General features: G+C 44.4%; 1 protein-coding gene across 1 annotated transcript in view; it reads left to right on the top strand.

Annotated features, from left to right (window-relative positions):
* lrp1bb (low density lipoprotein receptor-related protein 1Bb) overlaps positions 1-22,706 on the top strand; it is a 172,887-nt gene that overhangs the window by 20,656 nt on the left and 129,525 nt on the right. The window lies entirely within an intron of this gene.

The following is a 22,706-nucleotide window of genomic DNA, read 5'->3' as shown; positions in this document are numbered from 1 at the left end:
CTTCACCAATCATTTGTCCATGTTGCTTGTCTGCCTGTTAACGTTAGCCTGCTGCACTGCTAATGCAGCTAGCTTTGATTGGAGGTCCACAGGCTGCAGAAATGTATTATGTAATACACAGAGAGAGACTGCGAGAACATTAAGCCTCATTTGAAGCCATTTATAATATTGACTGTAGAAGATTGGATGCAGGTATCTGTTGTAAAAACAAATCGTTAAACTGTACAGAATTTAGAAAAAGGGTTTTCTTTGCTTGATTGTGTACCTTTTGATACATTAGCACCCAGTCACTACCTGGCTCAGGCAGGCGGTACGGGGAAAGAGACACAAGTTAAAATAACATCATTTATGTTATGTCTTTAGACTTTTGCACTCTTTATTGTTATGCACCAAATCACCAGGACAAATTCCTTGTCTGTGCTATAAACAGATTAATGCAGTGAGCGAGCAAAGAGAGAGGGAGAGAGAGAGACCAGATGAGAAATTGTTAGTAAAGTCCATAAACCCTTTCTCTGTGCCTCCTGACCACATTAAAGCCATTGCCTTTTTCAGTTTTATTATTGTCTTTGGCTAAATAATCCGTTAAGGCGTAATGACGCTGGCTGAAGCGGCCAGCTGGACAGTGTGTATTAAATTATTACAATCGTTATGATTCATAGGATTCACACTCTGGGCAGTTTACATACAAGTTATAGCTCTGCTACTGTTTGCAAACTGTGTACCCAACTTATATTTCACTGTCTGTCTATGAGTAAAGAGCTCTATTTTAAGGAGGGTTTTTGACATTTTGTAATTTACAATGAATTATGTTGTGGTATTAGACAAATATAACATATTCTTTCACGAAGGCTTTATGTAGCAACACTATTTAAACAGGTGATATGATATGATTATGGGAAAATAAACTGCTCTATTTAACACTCTGACTATGGAAATGTAATCCTGTGAACACAACACATGTATCTATTTCACAGTCAAACTTTATTTGAGTGGACAGATGACAATATTAATTATACAATATCAGAATCAGAATCAGCTTTATTGGCCATGTATGTGTGCACATACATGGAATTTGACTCTGGTTTCACGTACGCTCTCATTGTACATACATATTTAAATTACAATAACAGGATAAATATAAAGACATTAAAGACAATATTATATACTGTATTTTGAAAAGTTTGTATCAAACATGATCTGCAGCTTTGACAAACACTTCACAACATAAATATAGCAGTAATTGTCTGACGAGTAAAACCGTCTCACATTGATATCAGTAAATCCACCTTATGTTCTGTTAACATGCTGATTTCCAGGGTAATGTTAATGGCATCGTGTGCAGTGATGATGACACGGGGAGGCTCCTAAAGTAATCAATTTGCCAATTTTAGTATTTTTACATTTTTATCAGGCGTCTTTTCACCAGACGCAACTACCTGTCTGCTGTTTCACATCATCTATTCCACCCCCCCCCCACACATACACAGACACACACACACACACACACACACACTCCGTCTACATCAGCTACATGGACCCTGAATGATATGCAGGAAGAAATTATATGTGTGGCGTATAAATTGTTTTTAACATTTCAGCATGCAAACATAATCCAGTAGAAAATCTAAATACAAATGATTTTGAATAAAGGAATAATATAAGACCGTATCAGATCTGAGCTCCATATATTGCATCTCATCCTCGTAATACTACTTCTGACCTTGCTAACCCCCAGTTGTAATATCACGATGGTGGTGGTGGATACACTGCAACAAATATAACTGAGACTTTTTTCTACAAAAAAGTGCCATCAGATACACTATATACAGCTATATATGTGCCATTAATAGGCTATATTCACATTTACGGGTCTACGTATTGGCTTTAATGACTTGTATGCTGACACTAGTGTATCATAATTGGCACTTTCTCTGCATATTGTGTCATAGCGGAGAATGAATACAGACGATTTTGTGTGAATGCCCAGAAAGATCATCAGCATTAAGTTTTATTAGTCAGTTACATCATGATCTGGGCTCAGTTTTCATGGCAGTGTGGATATTGGCTTAAGCAGGGCTATGCGATTGCAGTCATGACCATGCAATACAGTGCTTTGCCCATTCATAAGGTGCTTGTGTGCCCTTTTCAGTGCACATGGTGGAAAGGAGAACATGCAATTAGATGGGAGTTGCATATAAATTGGAGCGCAACAACCAATAATTAATAAAATAGCTGTTTTTTTCCATCATATTTGTTTGTCACTGCTAGACTGGAATAAGGTGCTTTCAATTACTATAATTGGAAAAAAAAGAAGTAGTAAGTGCTCATATTCACTGAAACTACAGCACAAAGCCTTTTTCAGCAATAATTTGAGTTAATGATTTGGTTGTTTTTTTTAATACTGCCAGAATATACTTCTTATTTTCTCTTTATCTAAACATGAAATGCAGTTATTATTTACTTGCTGTAGATATTGCTCGTTCCAATTGAATGTTTATTTCAAGAACAGAATTGAGTGAGCAGCATTAAAAAGCTGACCGCCAACATGGACACCACAAGCAGCTCACAATGTCTGTAAGTACTCTGGTATTTTTATCCTTGACTGAGCTCGACCCCAACACTTACATTCATCTTCAGCCTCATTTAGTGGCTCATGAAAACTTGACATTATTGCAGAATCAGAAGGCACAATTTGTACATGGTGAAGTTTGGAGCAGGGGAAGACAAAATCCTACACAATATGATATCACAAACAGCCAACAGTGAATGTAATTCATGCTTGGTTAAAGTTCCAGCCTAAAATGAGTGAGGCAAATCACACACATAGAATACACATATCCAGAGCCCTGCTCTAATATAGTGTTCTGTTTAAGCTGTCACGCATGTGCTCACTCTCCCATTGCCAATGAAAGAGCTGCTTCACTGCTCACAATACAACCAGAGCTGCCACAGCTCTTGCTGGCGCTCACTGTTCCAATTCATCCCCTTTGTAGGCTCAGATTCTGAGGTTTTCCCCCACTGGGGAAGTTATGTTCTCCCTGATCGCTCTTTTCTCTCTTTGTGCTCAGCTTCCGAGTGTGATCTCTCAGGGAAAAATGAATCGATGTAGTGCATCAACTATTTAATATCTACGTTGTCTGATATTGAAACGTGGGTCGTCTGAATTAACTTTAATTCTCTGTTTTCTTCTACGATTGTTTTAATTTTAGGATTTGAACCAGAATCAGGCCCTACTGTCAAGGAAGGCTTGCAACAATTGCTAATATCAACCGAGAAATCAGTATGTGGATCTCATGAGCATAATGAATTATAAAGCTTAGATGTAATCTCACCCTCCATGTAAGGAGATCCAAGTCACATGCAAATTGTTGATTTAGATGGATAGATATATACTTTATTCATCCCCAGGGCGAAATGTGTTTGAAGCAGCAGCAAGCATGTTTACAATATATTGTAGTGTCACGGGCTGTCGCTAGGACAGGCTAGCCTGGGGCGGTGCAAAGAGAGAGATGAACACAGGCACGTCCAAGGGTATTTAACAAAAAGTCCAGGTTTATTTCCCATCCCACCAGCAAGGTAACATCCAAAAACAACAAAGTATCAAAAAAAAGGTCCAGTTAGGTAACACAAAACATCCCGGAGGAGAAAGTGGTTAATTAACCAAACAAAAACTCAATCCTGGTGAATCCAGGCTACGAGGTCCTCTCCCTTGTTGTCCTCTTCCAGGTGCTCGTGGGTTCACCTTCCGCTCTCCTTTCTCCTTCCCAGGTGCTCTCCCTTAAGTCTCCCAGCCCTGCCTCAATCAGGTGCCTTAAGCAGCTGCAGCTGGGTGAGCGGTGAGGCAGGCTGGGAGATGTAGTTTTTGCACTGGTGGCCACTCTGTAGCGTCCCTCCACTACCTGTCCCCTTGTGATGCCACATATCCCTCTCCCCGGGCCTGACGTCCTCGGCAGGGTGAATGAGCACCAGAAGGCATCACGGCGGGACAGGGCATCTGCGTTGCCATGGCCTGTGAATGACAGAGAAGTTAAACGGCTGGAGGCTTAAAAACCACCTAGTTACCCTGCTGTTTGTTTCCTTATTTTTTGCCATCCATTGCAAAGGTGAATGATCTGTTACCAGAGTGAACCTCCTTCCAAGCAGGTAATATTTGAGGGTTTCCAGGGCCCATTTCAACGCTAGGCACTCTTTCTCCACTGTGGCATAGTTCTTCTCCCTTGGCAGCAACTTCCGGCTCAAATACAGAACGGGGTGTTCCTCACCTTCCTTCATCTGGGCTAAGACAGCACCCAGGCCCATCTCAGAAGCATCTGCCTGGACCACGAACTCCTTGCTAAAGTCGGGGGCCATCAGGACTGGTTTCGAACACAAGGCCCTCTTCAGGTCGTTAAAGGCCTCTTCTGCGGCCGGGCACCATGTCACCATACGGGAATGTTTCTTGGTCGTCAGTTCGGTGAGAGGGGCCGCTATCACAGAGAAATCCGGGATAAAACGTCTGTAATAATTGGCCAGGCCCAAGAAGGATCTCACCTGTTTTTTGGTCAACGGCTTTGGCCAGTCTTGGATGGCAGCGAGTTTCGCATCCTGGGGTTTCACAAGGCCCCGCCCGATGGTGTACCCCAAGTAGTTGGTCTCCCCAAACGCCAGCCTACACTTTTTGGGGTTGGCGGTCAAGCCTGCCTGTCGGAGGGAGTCGAGGACCTTCTGAACCCGTGGTAGGTGGCTCTCCCAGTCTGGGCTCTGAATTACCACATCATCCAGATAGGCCGCTGCATATTCTCGATGGGGTTTCAGTACTTGGTCCATCAGGCGCTGGAAGGTGGCGGGGGCTCCAAACAGGCCAAAAGGCATCATCCGGTACTGCCAGAGGCCTCCCGGGGTGGCAAAGGCTGTCTTCTCCTTCGACCCTGGAGACAATGGAACCTGCCAATAACCTTTGGTGAGATCCAGGGTGGTTAGGAAACGTGCCTGGCCCAGGCTTTCAATTAGCTCATCGACACGAGGCATGGGATATGCATCAAATTCATAAATGTCATTTACTTTTCTGAAATCATTACAGAACCGGGCTGTTCCGTCCGGTTTGTCAGCCAGGACGATGGGGCTTGACCAGGCACTCTTGGATTCCTCAATCACGTTCAACGCCAGCATCTTCCTTACCTCCTCGTTAATCAGCTTCTTGCGGGCCTCCGGCACCCGATATGGCTTTTGGTTCACCGTTTTTCCCGGCTGGGTGCGTACCTCATGTTCCACCAGGTGGGTGTAGCCTGGGAGGGATGAAAATACCTCCTGATTTCCTTCTACCAGCTCCTTTGCCTGCTGCCGCTGGTGCGGAGAGAGGTCCGGGCCTAACTGCACCTCGTCCCGGGCGGGTTCTCTCGACTCTCTGGGGGAAAGGCCATTGAACAACACCTCTCGCTCATGCCATTTCTTTAGGAGGTTAATATGGTAGATTTGCTCACCTTTCCTCTTCCCTGTTTGTCGTACTTTGTAATTGACTTCCCCAACCTTTTCAATTACTTCAAAGGGCCCCTGCCAAGTAGCCAAGAACTTACATTCCACAGTGGGGACAAGAACTAGGACTCTGTCTCCAGGGTTGAATTCCCTGGGTTGTGCTGCTCGGTTATAGGCGGCCCTTTGATCCCTCTGAGCCTTCTCCATGTGTTCCTTCACAATGGGGAACACAGCTGCCATCCGGTCCCGCATCGCCCCCACGTGTTCAATCATGGTACGATGGGGACAGGGTTGCTCCTCCCACGTCTCCTTGGCGATGTCCAGAAGGCCCCTGGGTTTGTGAGAATACAACAGGTCAAAGGGTGAGAAGCCAGTGGAAGCCTGAGGCACCTCTCTTACCGCAAACAGAAGGTAGGGTAATAGCTGGTCCCAGTTTCTTCCGTCTTTGTCGATGGCCTTCCTCAGCATGGCTTTCAGGGTCTTGTTGAACCTCTCCACTAGCCCATCTGTCTGGGGGTGGTAGACCGAGGTTCTCACCTGTTTCACGTGTAACAGCGCACACAACTCCTTGGTGACCCTCGACATAAAGGGGGTCCCCTGGTCGGTAAGAATCTCCTTTGGAATCCCCACGCGGCTGCTGAAGAGGAACAGTTCTTTTGCTATTTGTTTAGCATTGGCCTTTCTTAAAGGGACGGCTTCCGGATAACGGGTGGCGTAGTCCACTATGACCAAGATGTACTGGTGCCCTCGGACACTTTTGGGCAGGGGACCCACAATATCCATGCCTACTCGTTCAAAGGGGGTTTCTATAATAGGCAAAGGGATAAGGGGGTTCCGGTACGTCGGTTTCGGAGCGGTGACCTGACAATCTGGGCAGCTGCGGCAGTAGTTCTATCTCCTTGTGGACTCCGGGCCAAAAAAACCTCTGTAACACCCTCTCTTTAGTCTTCTCTACGCCCAAGTGCACTCCCAGCAAGTGAGTGTGGGCCAACTGCAGAACTGTGGAGCGGTGAGGCCGGGGCACAAGTAGTTGCTCAACGATTTGGTCCTTACTTCTTGTTACCTGATACAAGAGGCCATTTTTCACTGAAAAATGAGGGTAGGAAGGGGTCAACCGGGTTCCCACCAACGTTCCCTCTAGGACCTGGACGTTTCTTAAGGCATTACCCAGAGTCAGGTCCTGCAACTGTGCGGTTCCATACTGACCTTTAAGGGGCAGTGTTTCTCGAGGGCCATCAGTGTCCTCCTCACTTGGCCCAGGTTGGGGCTCAGCGTCATCAGACTCAGCTCCACTAGAAGCTTCTGCCAAGGCTTGGACTGACACTAGAGGGGACAAGCATGGTTTGGCAACGTTAACCCAGGTTTTACTCAATTGTGGATGGTTCGACTTACGTTTGCGGGGCTCTCGACTAAGCTTCTTTAGGGCTTCCCTCCACAGCTTCCGGAAAGCTGGGAAGTCACGCCCGATCAGGACTGGGACCGGGAGGTCCCGGATTACTCCCACCTCGACATTAAACGTGCCCTTAGTTGTGGTCAGTTTCACTACGGTGGTCGGATACTCTCGGGTATCTCCGTGGACACAAACCACCGGGACGGGATCGCCTTGAGCCGGGGACGTTGCCTCCAAAACTGCCTCCTGGACTAGGGTCCGAGCACTTCCTGAATCGAGCAAGGCTTCTAGGTCCCGTCGATTCACCTTTACGGGGCACGTTGGTCGCCGGTCCCTACTTTCGCCCAGGAGGGCAGCAAAGTGGACATGGGGGCCGCTGGCGGATTCCGCTGTGGGCATGGGCTCGTCTAGCCTTTCACACTGCCAGGAGATGTGGCCGAATTTGCCACAGCGATAGCACTGGCGGGGCTCTGGGTTCCGGAACGCTCGTGGCTGTCCAGGTGAACTACCGCCTCTGCTGGGTGGGTCCGAGTGAGGGTTGGCCAGGGCCGGACCTCTTTGGCGACGCACACTTGGCCGGGCCGGGACAGAAGCCACCGGCGCTTCACAGGGTGATTGGAGCATGTCCGAGGCCGCCTGGAACTGTTCTACGGCTTCTACCAACCCTGTGGCCGTTGTTAACTTTTTTTTTGGTGGCCAATTATTTTTTTTGCCTCGTACGGTAGACCCCGTAGATACTTGTCCATAACCAGGGTTTCTATCATGTCCGCCGGGCTGTGTTTGTCCGGTTCCAACCACCTTTTCGCCACTCGTATCAACTCGTGCATTTGGGACCGGGGCGTCTCTCCGCTTAGGAAAGTCCAGTTATGAAACCGTTGGGCCATGCTAAATTTGGTGAGCCCCTGGCGACTCAAAATCTCCCCCTTTAACTGGTCGTAGTCGTGGGCAATATCAGCCTCTACATCTCGAAATGCTTTAAGGGCCTCACCGGATAGGAACGGCGCCAGAAGTCCAACCCACTGTCTCTTTGGCCACCCTTCTCGAGTCGCCGTAGCTTCAAAGGCATGAAGGTAAGCTTCCACATCGTCGGTCACGCCAAGTTTAGGGATGTAATCAGCAGCCCTGGGCTTCGACTCTGGCCTCTGCCTGTGCTCCTGCTCCTTCAGTTCATTAGCCCTGATTTGCTGTGCCAACAGGGCACCGCTGATTTCCTGCTGCGCCCTCTGGCTCTCCAACAGCATCTGCATCAGTGGCTTCATTTTGGATTGGTGGCCTGGGGTTTGAAGTTCTGAAAAAAAGTTGGGACAAGTCGGCAATATCTCCTCTCTCAATCATCCGCACTTTGGCCCCAGTGCCCGCATTCTCCACCACCTGTAGTGTCACGGGCTGTCGCTAGGACAGGCTAGCCTGGGGCGGTGCAAAGAGAGAGATGAACACAGGCACGTCCAAGGGTATTTAACAAAAAGTCCAGGTTTATTTCCCATCCCACCAGCAAGGTGTTAGGTAACACAAAACATCCCGGAGGAGAAAGTGGTTAATTAACCAAACAAAAACTCAATCCTGGTGAATCCAGGCTACGAGGTCCTCTCCCTTGTTGTCCTCTTCCAGGTGCTCGTGGGTTCACCTTCCGCTCTCCTTTCTCCTTCCCAGGTGCTCTCCCTTAAGTCTCCCAGCCCTGCCTCAATCAGGTGCCTTAAGCAGCTGCAGCTGGGTTGAGCGGTGAGGCAGGCTGGGAGATGTAGTTTTTGCACTGGTGGCCACTCTGTAGCGTCCCTCCACCACCTGTCCCCTTGTGATGCCACAATATACAATACAATCAAATAAAATAGCAGGGCAGGACATATTACATTTAAGAATTTAAAAAATGAAAGGAAATTAAAATTAAAAAAATTAAAATTAAAAAATGTAATTAAATTAAAGTGTATACAGTCCATCTAAGTGTATATAAAGTATATAAAGTGAACGTGGTGCAAGGTTTATTGATGTTGTTCAATTTGGTTGTGTTCGATCCTCCTGATGTGGGGGGAAGAGGTTGTAAAGTACACTACTGCCATTGTACCGTATTTTCCGCACTATAAGCGCACTTAAAAGCCTTTAATTTTCTCAAAAAACGACATTGCGCCTTATAATCCAGAGCGCCTTATATATAGATTAATTCTGGCTGTGCTTACTGACATCGAAGTGATTTTGTGTGGTACACGGCGCTCTGTCAAAATGTTTTAGTACGACTTTGGTAAACTACAAAGCCGCACCGCATGCAGCATTATGGTGCGTTCACACCAAACGCGTTGTGAATATTCACAACGCTTTACTCGCGTCAGTTTATTCGCCAGTCAAGTTGTGTTCATTTGTGGCTTATCTCGGTAAAAACAGTTATAATTTCCTCCATCCACCACGGTCGAAATAACCACTAGTTCTGCTTTATACTTGTTGTGGACATCCCATAAACGTCAGAACATCTAACGCCCTGGTGTTTGGGTTCATAACATCACCCGTAGGCTCACCCAGCTCGGGGAGTTTCACCGACTCCGCCTCGATAACTTCCGCTTCCAGCGATACCAGAGCAGCAGCAGCCCAACGGGCGGAGCATCTCAACGCTGATTAGCTGGCGAGTTGCGAAACTTTCGCGTTGGAAGTTGAAATATTTCAACTCTGGCGAAACGCGTCTATCGAAATGCCCGGCGAATTTCAACCAAACGCGTCTGTGCGTTGACTTTACATGGGATCCAGACGCGCGAAAAATTCTCAACGCGTTTAGTGTGAACGCCCCTTTACGGCTACCTTAGTCAGGAGCGGAGTAATACATACTGTGCTTCACCATAATATTACAGTGTGTGTGTATAAGGACCCCAAAATAAATGGCACCTGTCAAGAGACACGTTTACGACGCGGACTTCAAACTCAAGGCTTCAGTCACGCAGTAGAACATGGGAATAGAGCCGCTGCGAGAGAATTCAACATTAATGAATCAATGGTACGGAAGTGGAGGAAGCAAGAAGATGACCTGCGCCAAGTAAAAAAGACCACACAGAGTTACGCTAGCGTTTGATTTAGCTTTAGCGGTATCAGACTGTTTTTTTTACGTGTTACAACTGAACAACGTTGGGAGTTATTGTGAATACGACTGACTGTTCTGTTTCGCTTAATGCGCCTTATAGTCGGTGCGCTTTATATATGAAAAAAGATCGAAAATAGACCATTCATTGACAGTGCGCCTTATAATCCAGTGCGCCTTATAATCCAGTGCGCCCTAAAGTGCGGAAAATACGGTAATAACAGCTGTTGTTAGTGAGTAAAATAAAAAATGGTTGATGACACAGTTTGAGTTCAAGTTGAGTAAAGTATATAAAGTGAACGCGGTGCAAGGTTTATTGATGTTGTTCAATTTGGTTGTGTTCGATCCTCCTGATGTGGGGGGAAGAGGTTGTAAAGTACACTACTGCCATTGTAATAAGGAGCCTATATTACATATTGGTTATTTTTTTTAAATGTTCCTGTGAAAAATAAAAAATAGTTGATGACACAGTTTGAGTGCAAGTTGAGTGAAGAGTGCAATTCCCGAATCCCAACACCCACAATTAACTTACTGTACATAATTAACAGTATGTTAACAAGCTGTGTAAGTGGAAGTTTACAATCAATCAATGACAGCAGTCTAAGTAAGTAAGTAGCTACGGTAAGTTGATGGAATCTAATAACATTAAATTTGGCCAAACAGAAAAGAAACTGTTGGCTGTCTGGTTCTGTTATGTGCATGCAAAAGGTGGTTTTGTGGAAGAAGAAACAGCGCTCAGTATAATTTTTGTATTTCGAAAGTATGGATTGGGCTTTGTGACTTTATTTATTCATTTTTTATAAAGGAACCAACAGAGTGGTGAGTGTTTGTTTTCTCCCATGAACGGTGTTGTTGATTGCCTAGTGATCCTTCAGAGAGGTAGCTAGCAAGCAGCTTAACAGCTGTTGAGTGTAAAGCGTTGTCAGAATATCTCAGTTAAACTTTTAAGCACATCATATCATCTTTTGAAGCGTATCACATTAAATGCTCTTAATTGAGACATAAAGGATTCAGAGTCGTGAAACTTGAAAGCTCTTCCTGTCAGTGAAGCTAACATCAACATTAGCGTAAGCCGCGACAACATTATCATTAGGTGTTGTCAGTCTGATGTAAAAATATTGTCACGCCTTAATTTGCCAGCATTTTGTCGTGACTGGCCAACTATGCAGCTGTCAAAAATAATGTGATGCCACTTTTAAATGTCATGATTGAATTTGAGTAATGTCCAGTATCACTATCATATCTAAATAAACCACGGCTGCACGGTGGTGTAGTGGCTAGCACTGCCGCCTCACAGCAAGAGGGGCGTGGGTTAAATTCCCGGTCGGAGCGGTCCTTCTGTGTGGAGTTTGCATGTTCTCCCCGTGGCAGCGTGGGTTCTCTCCGGGCTCTCCGGCTTCCTCCCACAGTCCAAAGACATGCTGCAGGTTAATTGATCTCTAAATTGCCCATAGGTGTGAATGTGAGAGTGAATGGTTGTATGTCCCTACATGTGCCCTTGATGGACTGGCGGCCTGTCCAGGGTGTCTCCTGCCTTCGCCCTATGTCAGCTGGGTTAGGCTCCAGCGCCCCCGCGACCCTAATTAGGATAAGCGGTATTGAAAATGGATGGATGGATGGATCTAAATAAACCAGGCAAAGTTGCTTGGAAGTGGATTTTCTTAGTGACTGGTTAAAAACATCGAGTAAGAGAGAGAAACCTGTGAGAGTATCTCAACAGCAGGAAACTTCACTATTTATTCTGATTTTGTTCATGATAGCTTTTTTCATAGTGCTTATTGTTTAACTATAAAGTTACTAAATACAGGCCTTTTTTTAAATTTGCTGAAAATTAAGTGCAATATTAGTCAGGAGAATTGCCTTTTTTCCTCAAATTGTTCATCCTCGTAGTTCGAGTTACACTAAACACCGTACATATTTTACTGAGTATTCGGAGTACGGTTTTGCCCTTGTTAGTGTCCATATTTTAATTTATCCGAGACGCAAAAAAAAGGAACTAGTATAACAACAGGCCTTTTCCCCCACTTGGAATCAGTATTGTTGAACACAGATCCACCGGTAATTTGAAGTCACGGGACACTTTGTTGAAACACATTGTTAGGATTTGTTAAGTTGGGCTGCATCCTGACACCAAAAGCATTAGATGTTAAGCCACTAAATCCGTGTTTCCTCATTGAGGAATTGGATGTTATATATGCACGATACATATTAGCTCTGAGCTGCAAAAAAATAACTGATGCAGAAAGGAAAAGATGAACAAACGAACAAACATCCCTAATTTGCTTCCTAGAGAGCTAGTCGGTTGTGATTAAATATGAGATTGGACTTTCAGACTGAACCTCTGCCAGTCGCACTCCAACAGAAAAGTGTCGACAAAAATAATCCCCTGAATGCCGCTGAATGTTTGTGATGAGGTGCCGCTGCCTCTCCCAGCACTCTGCTTTCACAGGCTCTGCAATTTATTTGATTCGCAAATATATGGATCTATTTTTGCTACGTAAAGGTAATCTGGACTTTTATGCGGCGATCATTTCCGTGTCACAGCACAGCGCAACTTCTCAAAGGCAATGTGTGTTTACTTACCCTCTGCGGAGAACACACTGATTTAAGCTATTTGAGGATTTGAATTATAGTACAGGCTGAAAAGTAAGAAGGGAAAAAATCTCATTACTGACGTGGAAGTAAGAAAGCATCGTCACCCCGGTTCATCCTCTTCGGCAAACACACTGTAATTGTTTTTTCCGACTCTGAAATGATGACACACACACACACACACACACAAAAGAAACAATACAGAAAACATTAATATATGTTTCTCTTTATTTTCTAATGATAAAGCCTCTGAAAACAATATCAAACATGCACCTTCCCTCCCACCCTCTTGTCTCTGAACAACATTCAATTATCTCACTTGATTAACTTTTCAGTAGGACAACCCAAACAAACACTTTCCTCCAGAGTGAAGGAGCCTGTGATAAGTGATGCTCTTGTTACCAAACGACGAGGCACGGATACAGCTCAATCATCTTTCTAGTGCTTCTCAGTAGGTTGAAAATGCGCTGCCAACCAGCCTTGTAGACTGTAACATATTAGCATTTTTATTAAATTTGTGCCCCTCTAATGGATGGAACATTTACAGTAAGTAGTTAGTCAAAGTGATAGCTCTCCTCTCTGCGGTTGTACTCTGCAATGTGCAGGGCTTTTTAATGTGTTACTCCACCTCACCGTGGTCACTTTATAGACAATGAGGTTGTCATTTTTAATGGTGTTTTAATTCCTACTTCTGCTTTCGATTGAGATGCATCTGTTGATTTAAATCGAATTCCCAAAGAATTTGTCAACGGATTACGTATTAAACTCATCTCATTTTAAATGATCTGCCATATTTTGTTTTGCTGTTTGATGAGTAGTGGTTCCAAGTCTTGTTATCTTAGTAACACTGGTTAGGGAGCTGCCAGGCCCCAGTAGACACTATATAAATACCAGCAGACACTGGTGATCAGTATTTCATGCATCTTACTTTGTTGTTCCACAGTCTGGCAAGATATTGTCATTCGTATCAGTACTCGTCCTAATATGAGGAAACAATCTGGTGTCATCAGATCCTATTACAGCGAATTTTCTTCCTCAGGAGTGGTTTGAATTAAAATTTCATTGTTTGCTGGAAGATTTCGACACCCACACCCATGATGTGTCTTCCAATATTTAAGGGCATGTCAGAAGCCTGGCAGTGCACCAGTTCCAAAATCCCTCAGCGAATTGTGTTTTGAGGGATTAACAACATTTACTGTCACACTTGAGCCCTAGTTTGAGCTATGGGATTACATTTCTTGAAAACTGCATGTATATACGCATATATCTCTCAATTTATAGGGAAAATTATACCTTCCAGACCATCCGGACAGCTCCATGTCACATCAAAGCTGACACACTTAAGCTTCTCAGATAACTTTCTGAAGCCTTGTCAATAAATTGTGTCACTGCAATCATTGCTCATCTTATAGAAATGATATTTCCCTGCACACACTTCTGAAAACGGATGAATGATCGATCCCCAGGGAATTTATGACCCAATTTCACATTTGTGGGATCAATCTTGTCACTCTTGCCACCTAGGGCATAGCAACCACAGCTACAGACCTACCGAATGGGTTAAGCCTCTAATATGTGGGTGAGAAATCAACTTATTAAAGGTCCTTGAGCCAGCCATGGGGGCACCTCTGTGTTGGGTTTGCACATATATTTGGTCCCGCATTAATTACAGGCCTTGACCGCCACCAGAGTTTCTGCGAAAGACTGACTATACAGAGACTAAGGCCATCCCCAAATGGAAGCCATGATTAGGCCAGACGGGGCAATCTGACTTTTAGCTTTTGGTTATTCTTTTCTTGCCCAAGATGAGGTTTCTTGTTTGTATGAGTAGAACAACAGTGCCACACTCAACACTCACACTCTACCATCTGGAAGTTCTGAGGATCTTCTACTCAATTAGTCTTGATTGATGTGTGTTTTTAGTTTTAGTTTTTGCGATGCTGTGGAGTAAAATGTTCCCGGAATAAGCAGAGTGCTACTGTAGTTTTGTGAATTACATGAATAATTCTGAAGATTTTAAATTGTATTTCTCCTCACTTTTATGTAAGATCAACTATCAGCTCTCAGTTTCCACTATGATGATACTGCCCTTATTGTGCATATCTTTCAACCATTTTGATATGTATTTGTACACGTAGCATCAACGCTTCAGGCCTCTGGGTGGGAGTTCCCCATATTGACAAGTAAGAACCAGTGTTGCTAGGAGACCTGCTGTCTGGTACTGATGAGAGCACATAGCCCTATACAGCCTACGGAGGTTGATACAAGGCATCACAGAACTGGCTATCTACTGTTAGTGATTTGCTTTTCAACTCATTGTATGGTTAGGTTGGTATTCCACAGGGGAAGTGGAAGCCCTGAAGGTAGACTAACTTCCTGGCAAACAGAGTTAGTCTCGCTTGCTAACATTTTAACTGATTCTTAATAGACTGTGCCTTTAGGTCAGGGTACATCTTCTGCACAGCTCAGTCTAGTTAGCTAGGGTTAGCTGTGTCTCTTTCGTGAATACAAGCCATCACAGTCATAAACCATTTTTTTTTATCATCTCACAATCCACCATGAGTGCAATGACAGATCCGTACATGTTGTAAATGATTTATGATTACTTGCCCTGATTTTAAAATTGTGTTTTCCCCTTAAATTTATCTTTTTGTTATTATATATAATTATTTTAGCCACTTTTAACAACTGAGGTGTCAAACTAATTGTTCAAGGGCTAAATTCCACCCAATTTGGATCATTGAAACCATTGCATAATAACCGATGAGTAACAACACACTTTAAAGGTTTCTTTTGTTTTCATGCAAAGGACTAAAAGTGCCTTCTGAAAATGATAATTAATGAATATTTCATTAACAAAACAGATGATGAACGCCCTGAGATGTCTCGCTGATCTCTCGACTACAATAATATACAGCCGGCTGTTTTTCCTCAAACCTCACAACAACTAATTTACTTGCAAGTTATTGTGTCTTTTGCCATGATGAGTCTGAAAATGAGTTCACATTTTTGCACTTCTGGTTCCCTCATCTCAAGATCAATGGGTTTTTTTAATATATTTTTGGTTAGATGCCTGAAATAAGGTCTGTGGTTAATAAAAGCTTAGTTGATTCATAATATCAAATATGTCAGTTAATATACCACTGCTAAATTTCTAGACTTATGATACTATTAAACATCATTGTGTAGAACACTAGGCCACCTTTTGCTGATTGGTGGTGACATGAAGTCATTTGACTGGTGCAGTTTGTTATTACGTTAGCTTTTTACTTTTATGAAAGTAGTTTTCATTTGTGAAGACCATCTTGCTGAACTGCACATGTAAGGATAAAAAAACAGAACTTCTGTGGCAAACACTTCTACATTAATCCAAAATCCAATAGAAAAATCCCATTAGCTTTTTGTTGAGGGAAGCAGGGCGATTCTAACTTTGGGGTTGCCCTCTAAAAACATGGCTATCTAGCGTATCCAGCATAGAACCCGCTACTCTTATAAGGAAAGCGAGACCCCCAGTGCACCACTAGGAATAGCAGTGCTTTTTATTGATTAAAATTGAATAAATTACTGCTCTGCAATTTTCACACTTTGCAAAGTCATCCAGTGGGCCAAATTTGACCCTTTGGCGAGCCGATTGTCGCCCTCGGGCCGTATGTTTGACGCCCCTGCTCTACATGCTCCCATTGCAGAGCATCTGTGCTCAACATCTGCTGGTTTCTCTCCCTATTGTAAAACTGGACATCACCGTCTGCCAGAGACGTAATAATGTTGTAATTTCCAGGTGATGAGTAGAATTTAAACCAATCATAACTTTCTCAAAATATATAATATTGCAAAAAGAATCTCCTCTGAGCGTCACAGTCTCAACCGTTTCTTTTTACCAATGTGGAAACAGATTGAATTATTTCTTTTAGCAATTGCTAGAATCATTCTTTTGATACAGTAAATCTGATGAAAGCTAATTTGACTGCAAACGATTGCAGATTAGACTGGGTTTGCTGTTTTTAGTGCGTATGCCAGTGAGTAACATTTGACTGCATCTTTCAGTTATTCAAACATTTTACAAAACCAAAATGTCCTACAATGTGAAAGGTTATTGGTTGGCTAGGCTCATATTGCCTACTGTTGTATCAGTTTGCTCAGCAACTCATGCATTTTTCTGCATTTTCTAATTAAGTACGGTGTTTCACGCATCACCGTAGTGGTTACTAATCCTAATTTGAGTGTACTCTCTCCCCTTGCCAGTATGTTTGTCGTGGCTTTATTATTATTCATTTGTATGAGACAGTATACATTAAAATCTTTTTAATGCCAAATATACAGATATTAAGTTAGAAAGAGTATGGATCACAGAAAGAGCTTATTTCTTTCACAAAGTGTATTTGCGGACCATAGTGTCAAGGCCACTACATGTGCTTCACTATTGACTCGGATGCCCTTTATAGCTCGAGATATGGGAAAGGCATCGAGCAGGCTCATTGGCAGGTAAACAATCCCTTCAGCACTCAGTGTTTGCCAAAAGGGAAAGCTGATGATCCGGCGTCTTTGAGTAGATATAAGGATTAGCTTTGAATATCTTCAGCCCGCCATGTAGTCATTTTGCATACTGCCTCACAACAGGGAAGCATGCTAGTTGCCGTGCCACGGGATGAATAATAATGCACAGGTCACGTGGGGTCCACACACAAGCTTGAGAACGAGTAAACAGAGATGGCTGGAAGCAGCGTCAGTTTTTGACCCACCTGTCAAGGGCTGACAAATATTTTTTGGAGTACCTACTACCTCAAAAATATTTTTGCTCGGCAGCATATTAATACACTTTTCATAGTGCTATGTGATTTAGCTTCTTTTTTTTAATTCACTTTTATTCACAGAAATGTGCAAAGGTTTGCTGAAATTTGTGTGGGATATGACCATACAGAGATGCACTAGTTGGCTCTAACGCCGGAAATACAACGGCCGCTGCATGGTGTGTTTTCTTAACCGCAACAATGTAAAAAATGTCAAACTACTACATCACTATTAAACATCCTCTAGTCTACTGTTGCCTACTTCCTGCTAATTCCTGCTTTTGGGCCGCATGGGAATTCAGATAGAAATAGCCGACAGATTGTATTTTAGCAGAGATTAGCAGTGAGGCTACGGTTTCACCTCGCAGCTTTCTTTTTCACACCATTAGGGCCATCGTAGGAGGCAGCCAATCAGGAACCTGATTCATAACAAAACTTTTTAATGACATAAATTACGCTATATTCAAAGTGAATAGCAGTCCGAAAGGGCAGAGAACGTCTGTTTACACTGAGCCATTCAAATGTTAATGTCTCAGAAGGATAGCAGCAAATCACAATGCAACATTTTACCGGCATGTGGCTCTTATTTGGTGTGTGTAATTCTGATTACTTTTAACCTGCACTTTTCCCCCAAACTATTACCACCTGATTGTGGTCAATGTTTTGTCATTTCATTGTAGAGCTTCACTTGGCTCCAATTTGCCAGGAGTGTTGCTCTCTTGTTCACCTCAATATGATTCTCTGTACACATTTCCATCAAAAAAAGCATTCACATCCTCTGAATTAGTTTGACACAAAGGTTTTGCTTTCCCAGCTCGTAGCTCACATTCACAACAAATATGTGGCATCGAGGATGCATCAGGCGGTGCGACCTATGTGACATTTCGTTTACAATTAAAATAGTTTTGCTTTCGTAAAATGGATGTGTTTATCACTTTTAAACTTTGATTCCAGATTGGCCTTGATAACAGGATTGGTTTGGAACTCTTATTGTGAGCTGCAGCTACAGAGTAGCTCAAGAGTTAAAATTTAATTCCTTTTCATTAAAAAAACATTGTGGCCAAGGTTGGAAATACATGTTATTGTTTTCATAATTCATTGTGTATTCTAAACTGGAAGAAATCCATTCGTATGGAGGGTAAAAAAACTGCTTTTTCACTTGTAATCACAAGTTAAACATGAGCAATCCAGAGCTTAGCAAAGCAGGATGAATGCGATGGCATTTTTTCATAATCAGTGTCACGTTATGTCAGTGCTGGCCACATTAAGAAATGTTGTAACGAGGCCAACCAACAGGCTGTTGCATTCATTTTCAGAGGATAGAACTTTAATGGTCTCTTGTTAAATTGAGCTGAAAATGCATTTTGAAATTGTGGATACAGCCACCAAGTCCCAGTTGTGTGAGTGCTTGTTTATTTTTGTATCCATGCACACGTATATGTGCAGTATGTGTAGCTGTGCTTGCTGCTTTCCTTTGCATGTCTTAAAAAAAACTTGTTCACATATTTCTAAACTAAAACTCATTAAACTCATTAAATGAATGTACAGGAACACGTCCGGTGTGCAAAGAAACATAATGAGAGCTGCAATACAGTGTAGATAGACACTCAGTTGGCTGAGCCTATCAACAAAATCACCTTTGACTTGCAAACAGAAGTGATATGTTTAATCCCTCCCATTCATAAAAATGTTTTGTCTTTACTTAGATAAAAAACTTAATCAGAAAGCATTACATTTTAGCCCATTTTGTACGTATACATTATATTTAGGAGACAGTTATATCTCCAGTCAGCTCCCCAATAGGAGCTTTCACATGTAAGAGTTTCTGGCAGACTTTCTTATAGATATGTGTTGATAATATAATATAATAAAAAGCTGTATTCTTAATCAAGATGCATCCGAGTGTGATGTGGGCTCATTTACTTGGTTTTGTGATTTTGTGTCACACTTTAACTTGTCCAGAGTCTTTGTTTGTCCAAGGGTGTTTACACATCACTGGGCAACTTTGGATACATGTTTGCACATTTATAGTTCAGCAAAACCTCTCGGTGATGCCTGGCACTCACAATTTTCTGCTGGTTGTATAAATGGAGTAAAGAATTGTTAGAAAATTATTAATGTCAACAACACATCCTTTAAACACAGAAATGCAATACCATGCCTCGCTGCAGGGAGTTTGTTTCCAGATTATCTTCATAGTTTATTGAGGTCTTGCCCTTTCAATCATTTCACCTCTATGTGCAAGTGAGGAGTATAAATAAATAACCAAACTGCCTCTCTGTGGTCATTGAAGACCAAAGGCTACTGGGCATTTACCATTTTAATACTTCAGTGTTTGCTTGCTCTCTTATCATTTCAAATTCCCCTAAATGAAAATTCAGTTATTTCCCACTCAACCCCCTGTCAGTCTAAAGTCCACTGAGGGCAATATATATATATATATATATATATATATATATATATATATATATATATATATATATATATATATTGCCGTACGTCTTGGACACGCGGGTGAAGAGAGGAGCAGAGCTGTCAACTGATCACCACCTGGTGGTGAGTTGGATCAGATGGCGGGGGACTCGGCTAGAAAGACCTGGCAAGCCCAAACGTGTAGTGAGGGTGAACTGGGAACGAGGCTGGGGGCATGGAATCCGAGTGGATCTTGTTCAAAGCCTCTATTGTGGACGCGGCTGCTCGGGGCTGTGGCCGGAAGGTCATCGGTGCCTGTCGTGGCGGCAACCCGAGAACCCGGTGGTGGACACCGGGGGTGAGGGAAGCCGTCAAACTGAAGAAGGAGGCCTTTCGGGCCTGGCTGGCCCAGGGGTCTCCTGAAGCAGCTGACGGGTACTGGCGGGCCAGAAGGGTTGCAGCGGCGACGGTCGCGGAGGCTAAAACTCGGGCATGGGAGGAGTTCGGGGAGGCCATGGAGAAGGACTTTCGGTTGGCCTCAAGGAAGTTCTGGCAAACCATCCGACGGCTCAGGAAGGGAAAGCAGGGTCTACCCAGGCTGTTCTCAGCAGGGGGGGAACTGCTGACCCGGACTGGGGACATCGTCGGGCGGTGGAAAGAGCACTTTGAGGAACTCCTAAACCCGGCCAACATGTCCCCCGGAGAGGGGGCAGCGCCGGAAGACTTTGGGGTGGTTTCACCCATATCCCTGGCAGAGGTCGCTAAGGTAGTCAAAAAGCTCCTTGGTGGCAAGGCGCCAGGGGTGGATGAGATCCGCCCTGAGATGCTGAAAGCGCTGGACATTGTTGGGCTGTCTTGGTTGACACGCCTTTTCAGTGTCGCATGGGGGTCGGGAACAGTGCCCATGGACTGGCAGACCGGGGTGGTGGTTCCCATCTTCAAGAAGGGGGACCGGAGAGTGTGCTCGAACTATCGTGGTATCACACTGCTCAGCCTCCCGGGAAAAGCTTATGCCAGGGTGCTGGAGAGGAGGCTCCGACCGCTTGTCGAACCTCAGATTCAAGACGAACAGTGCGGATTCCGTCCCGGTTGTGGAACAGTGGACCAGCTCTTTACCCTCGCACGATTACTGGAGGGGTCCTGGGAGTTTGCCCAACCAGTTTACATGTGCTTTGTAGACCTGGAGAAGGCTTTCGACCGGGTCCCTCTGGGTTTTTTGTGGGGGGTGCTGCGGGAGTATGGGGTGCCAGACCCGTTGGCACGGGCCATCCGGTCTCTGTACGCCTGCAGTAGGAGCTGTGTTCGTCTCCTCGGTAGTAAGTCAGACACGTTCCCGGTGGGTGTTGGCCTGCGCAAGGGCTGCCCTTTATCACCGGTCCTGTTCGTGACCTTCATGGACAGGATATCTAGGCGCAGCCAGGGGGGCGGAGAGGATCCGGTTCGGGAGTCTCGGGATCGCCTCTCTGCTGTTTGCGGATGATGTGGTCCTGTTTGCCTCCTCGGACCGTGACCTCCAGCATTCACTGGGGCGTTTTGCAGCCGAGTGCGAAGCGGCAGGGATGAGAGTTAGCACCTCCAAATCTGAGGCCATGGTGCTCTGCCGGAAACCGGCGGATTGCTCCCTCCAGGTGGGGGCAAACTGCCTAGCCCAAGCGAAGGAGTTCAAGTATCTCGGGGTCTTGTTCACGAGTGAGGGTAAGGTGGAGCGGGAGATCGACAGGCGGATCGGTGCGGCTGCAGCAGTAAAACAGGCGCTGTACCGGTCCGTTTTGGTGAAGAGGGAGCTGAGCCGGAAGGCAAAGCGCTCCATTTACTGGTCGGTCTACATTTCAACCCTCACCTATGGTCACGAACTCTGGGTCGTGACCGAAAGAGTTCTCGGATACAAGCGGCCGAAATGAGCTTCCTCCGTAGGGTGGCCGGGCTCAGCCTTAGAGATAGGGTAAGGAGCTCGGACATCAGGGGGGAGCTTGGAGTCGAGTCGCTGCTCCTTCGTGTCGAAAGGAGTCAGCTGAGGTGGTTCGGGCATCTAGTCAGGATGCCTCCTGGACGCCTCCCATTAGAGGTTTTCCGGGCACGTCCAACTGGTAGGAGGCCCCGGGGAAGACCGAGGACACGCTGGAGGGATTAGATCTCCCGGCTGGCCTGGAACGCCTCGGGATCCCCCAGAATGAGCTGGAAAGTGTTGCGGGTGAGAGGGAAGCCTGGGTCGGCCTGCTGAACCTGCTGCCACCGCGACCCGACCCCGGATAAGCGGGTGATAATGGATGGATGGATGTATATATATATATATATATATATATATATATATAATAATATATAATAAACACAAAGTTCACCTCTGTAGTTCCATATCTGCCCTCTGAATATGTGAAAGGTAACAGAGCCATTGTTTCACAGTCTGCATATGTTGTACACACTTCTGGGCTCACTATTTGAGATTGTGTGCGTGTGTGTAAAATGTGTTTGTCCATGCCTCTGGCTTGTTAGTCAACAGTTTGTCACCATATTTCATTGCTAGATGTTATGATTATCAGTTGACATATTGGTCTCTGAGATTTATATTTTTGCTCTTCAAACAATACAACGACACCATTAATCTCAAATGTGTCAAGACACACTAAGAAGACAGTTAGACACTGTAATGAAAAAATGACTTCTGATAGCCCTGTAAGTGTTGAAAAGTGTCTGATCCACTGACATCACTTACGTCCAACTCTTAAAAATCCAAATCAAAGACTGTTTTGTCATTTAGAAAGTCATGATAATTGAGGCTTTGATTGTGGTTCAGTCCCCACTACACTGTTGAATGTAAATACACCCTGTCAAGAAATGATTTGTTCCTCTGCTGCAGCATTTCATAAAGTCTTGAAATGGTTAGCACAGAAAAGAACAAGGACAATCAATGCACGCTTTTATCTTTTGCTCCGTAAATTGACATTAATTTATGTTCCGCTGTGGCATATCAATCTTTGGGCAATTAAAGCCTTGTTTGGAAGGTTATGCTTTCACTTGTGCT

This window comes from Cyclopterus lumpus, chromosome 21 (genome assembly GCF_009769545.1).
Source record: "Cyclopterus lumpus isolate fCycLum1 chromosome 21, fCycLum1.pri, whole genome shotgun sequence".
In the NCBI taxonomy this organism is placed as follows: Eukaryota; Metazoa; Chordata; class Actinopteri; order Perciformes; family Cyclopteridae; genus Cyclopterus; species Cyclopterus lumpus.
Note: the sequence above shows the minus strand (reverse complement) of the source record. Positions and strands in the feature narration are given on the sequence as shown.